The sequence below is a fragment of the Camellia sinensis genome, chromosome 10 (genome assembly GCF_055761805.1).
Source record: "Camellia sinensis isolate YWXY chromosome 10, ASM5576180v1, whole genome shotgun sequence".
Lineage (NCBI taxonomy): Eukaryota > Viridiplantae > Streptophyta > Magnoliopsida > Ericales > Theaceae > Camellia > Camellia sinensis.
Window position 1 is genome coordinate 80,238,521 of NC_138970.1, and position 5,071 is coordinate 80,243,591.

The window sequence follows — 5,071 nt, forward strand, 5'->3', positions numbered from 1 at the left end:
AAATTGTTAATTTTTTTTTGCATACCAAATCTGTTTCAATGTTTTTGTTTATTTTTCTTTATGTCTATCAAATCTATTTGACTATGAGTGTTCTAAGTGTCTTAGGTTTGTACTTTTCTATTTTGTGTTCTTCTATATATTTATTTTTTAATTTTTTCCCTAAAAATTGCAAAGTATTAAATGTGTGGAATTATTTAGACTTAGACTTAAATAGTTTGGGGTTTTTTTTGTTTCACTTTTTTAAGCTTTTGTTTGTTTTTGTGTATAAATTCATTTTTTAAAAATTTGATTTGTTTTTTTGCGTGTGTTTTAAAATAAAAAGTCTATTGTTCTATGTGTTTTGGATTTGTATTTTTTTCTATTTCGTGTGCTTCTGAATTTTTATATTCAATTTTTTTTTTTAAATTATGAAGCAGAAAATGTGTGCAATATTTTAGACTTAAAAAGTTTGGGGCTTTTTTCCTATTTAACTTTTTAAAGCTTTTGTTTATTTTTGTGTCTAAATTCAATTTTTGAAAATTTGGTTTGTTTATTTGCTTAATTTTGTGTGTGTGTGTGTGTGTTTTTTTTTAAAAAAATCAATGTTCTTAATTTTGTATTTGTGTGTTTATAATTTATGTTTTGAAAAATTTGGTTAGTTTGGTTGGTTAGTTTTGTGTGTGTGTGTGTGTGTGTTTTCAAAAAAATATATATATATATTATGTTTTCAATAAAATTGGTTTTTTTGTTTGTTTAATTTTATGTCTTCAAAAGATGTTCTATTGTTCGTATTTGCGTAGGCTTCTTTGAACAGTTTTGTACCGTGACATCTGTGTGCATTATTCGAAAAAATATGAATTTTATCTTATAACTCCAAACGAATTTGTACACGCATCACGTGTGCCCGATTGCTAGTATTATTAAAAACAAATACTAATTCATTTTTTTATATGCACAACCTTTTATCAAGTTGAGTTTGAATCTATTCGAATTCAACTCAATTACTAAACAAGTTTAAAAACCGAGCTCAAGCGAGCCAACCAAACTCCAACTCTTCATAAACAGTTTGATTTAGACTTAGATTTAGACTTGGATTGGACTTAAATAGTTTTGGGTTTTTTCCGTCTCACTTTTTTAAGCTTTTGTTTGTTTTTGTGTATAAATTCATTTTTTTTTTAAATTTGATTTGTTTGTTTATGTGTGTTTTAAAATAAAAAGTCCACTGTTCTATGTGTTTTGGATTTGTATTTTTTTCTGTTTCGTGTGTTTCTGAATTTTTATATTCAATTTTTTTTTTAAATTGTGTAGCAGAAAATGTGTGCAATTTTTTAGACTTAAAAAGTTTGGGGCTTTTTTCCTATTTAACTTTTTTAAGCTTTTGTTTATTTTTGTGTATAAATTCAGTTTTTGAAAATTTGGTTTGTTTGTTTACTTAATTTTGTGTGTGTGTGGTTTTTTTTTTTAATTTTTTTTTTTAAAAAAATCAATGTTCTTAATTTTGTATTTGTGTGTTTATAATTTATGTTTTGAAAAAATTGGTTTGTTTGGTTGGTTAATTTTTTGTGTGTGTGTTTTCAAAAAAAATAAAAATATTATGTTTTCAATAAAATTGGTTTGTTTGTTTGCTTAATTTTATGTCTTCAAAAATGTTCTATTGTTCGTATTTGTGTAGGCTTCTTTGAACAGTTTCGTACCGTCACATCTGTGAGCATTATTTGAAAAAATATGAATTTTATCTTATAACTCCAAACGACGTGTGCCCTATTGCTGGTATTGTTAAAAACAAATACTAATTCATTTTTTTATATGCACAACCTTGTATCAAGTTTTGTTTGAATCTATTTGAATTCAACTCAATTACTAAACAAGTTTAAAAGCCGAGCTGAAGCGAGCCACTCAAACTCAAGCTCTTCATAAACAGTTGGATTTGTTTACAAGCTGCCTATTTTGGTTGTTGGTAGAAGGTGCTGGGAATATGTAATGGTTGTTGAAGCTATGGCCAAAGGAGTGGAGGAGAATAAGATAGAAAAAAATATAAAATGAGGAAATGAGAAGACTTCAATATAGTAAATGTAAGGTAAAGATAAAGAAAATACAATTAGTTCTATATTTTTAACATAATTATATTAGTATTTCTTGAAGTTTTACTTTGCATAATAGTTAGATTATTTTTTATTAATAATTTGTTAGTCATATAAATAAATAAACGATATCAAAATATTTTCGTATTAAAATGTATATTTATCATTTATTTATTTTAGTATTTACTTATTATTTATATTAATTTCAGTTACTTTGATTTTAGAGATCAATATAATTATTAACTGATTTTAGAGATCAATATAATTATGTTAAAAATATAAAATTAATTGTATTTTTTTTTTCTAAATCTCTGAGGTGAGTATAATTTATCCCTATAATAATTTTACATTTTCAGTTGATATTATTTAGGAGTACTTACGTTTAGGTCCTAATAAGTGGACTTTTTGTCTAATAGGACCTATGAGAAAAATTTGTCATAAAAAAGTCACTAATTGTAAGTTTTAGCAACAATTTATAAAAATCATGACAAAAAAAAGTCACTAATTGTCAATTTTTAGCGACATATATAAAAAATTGTCACAAAAAAATTATTTTTAACGACAATTTTACCAAGACTTATTTTCAATAGGACTTGATGGGAATTAAGTCCAACTATTAGGACCTAATGGTAATTTACCCTATTATTATTATTTATTTATGCCATTTCACATTTTTCATCACTCCTGTTAAAAAGACAAATATTTACCAGGGAGGGAGGTCAGTGTAATCCCACAAATGTCAAGGCGTAATTATCTTGTTTGGTTGAATCAATTTTTAAAAAATTTAGTTTTTTTGTCTTTTATAATTGAAACAAATTTTTTACTTCTTAAATGTATATACATTTAAGAAGTAAAATATTTATGAAAAAAATATTTAAAAAATTTACCAAATACAATAAATATAAAAATTCAAAAAAAAAAAAATGTTGAAAAACACAGTCTAAAAAAATATATATCTTGAAAACTTGTTTCTATTTTAAGTAACGATAATAAAATGCTGAAAGTGTTCTAAAAATAATTTTAAAAAAACTTTCAATATGAAATAGATAAAACCTTCTTATGTTGAAAGTGTGTTTTGTCAACACGATTTCTATTTTAATAAAAAAAAATTTGTTCAAAGGAAACGGTAATCAAATGATAAGATTGTTTTGTTAACAAATTTTCAATATAAAACAAAAAAAAATTGTTCTATTTCTAAGAAAATGCAAAGCGTCAAAAAAGTTTTAAGCTGAACACATGTTTTTAGTATTTAAAAAAAAAAAAAAAAAACTGTGTTGAAAAAGAGAAAAAGCATGTTTTTAATATAAAAAATAAATGTGTACAACGGTAATAAGATGTAACGCCAAAATAAATAAAAAAATAAGCTAGAAGCGTGTTTTTAATATAAATAAAAAAATTATGTTGAAAGAAACACACTCTGTTTATTTTTTAAAAAAATTATATTGAAAGTGTATGTCGTAAAAGAATCACGTATTTACAAAATAAACTTTCATTAATTATTTTAAAAAATAAAATTTTATTTATGAAACATATTTTCTATTAATTATTTAAAAAAATTATGATAAAAATGTATTTACAAAAATACAACACTATTAAATATTTAAAATTAAATAAAAATATATTTACGAAATACATTTTCTATTTCAACATACTTTCTATAGTTTTTTTAAAAAAAAATTATTAAAAAAATGTAAAATACTTATTTTCAATAGACTTTCTATTAATTATTTTTTTAAAAAAAATTATGATGAAAACATATTTTGTTTTTATTTAAAAAGAATTTATTTGTAAATGCGTTTTTATCACAATTTATGAAAATGTATTTACCAAATATGTTTTCAGCTTTTAATTAAAAAAATTATGATTTTAATTTTTTTATTAGTTATTTAAAAAAATTATGAAGAAAATGTAAACTTATTTACAAGACACGTTTTCTTAATGATTTTTTTTTTTCAAAAGCAAATACATTTTCATGAAAACGTATTTAGCAAATAAATTTTGATCTATTTTGGAAATTAATTTTAAAAACAACCTAGTTTTTTATTTTTGGATTAAAAAAATCCAAATTGGTTAATGAGTTGGGTGAGTTGGCGAGAGAGAGAGAGAGACTGAATGAATGAATGAACAAAAAGGAAAGAAAATAAGATGGGTGAGTGGGAATTAGAAATATTTTGACCTTAGAATGAATTTGGAAATTAATTTTAGCCATTGATACAAAATTCATCTTTTAGACATTTTAACACATTTTCAAAAACAGTCATACTTTATTTTATATATATATATATATATATAAAATATATGGCGGAGAATGAGAGTGAAATGAGAAGACTACTCTCTATCTGTTTCTTGTTTTCTCGTTCATGATCTTCTTTCTTCTTTCTCATTGCTACTGTTTTTTGTTTTTTTTTTTTTTTGAATTTTTGCCCCAAAATGACGTCATTTTGGAGCACTATAGGGAGAGGGGAACCCTACAGTCTACAAAGGATCCAAACCTTGTTTGTAGTGATGGCTACATGGTGGGTTTGGAGCGAGTTTGTCATCCCCTGTTTTTGCCCTCGTGGAAAAACCCTGCCCCGCCCCAACCCTGTTACAGGTGGAAAATTTTAACCCCATCCCTACGGATACATGATTATATTTCAAATAGTCAAAAAAATTGAGAATCATTTAAATTCTTAACACACTAAATAATTTCTCTTGTTTCCATATATATAAACAGTGAAACTTTTAGAATTATTATTTATTTATATTTAAATAGAATTGCAGACTTTTAATATTCATTTCTTATATTTAATTATATCAAGTCGAGTTTGGATCGGGAAGGTGAGATCTGCCCTCACCCCACCCCTATTGTGAGTGATCAAAATATAATTTACTCCCGCCCCACATAAATGTCAAGTTGGGAAAAATCCGCTCCATTCGAACCGGTATGAGTGGGCCCCTGCGGATCGGATTAAAATGGCTATCCCTACTTTTTTTGTTCCAATTTTTGAATTCAATTTTCTAAAAATTAA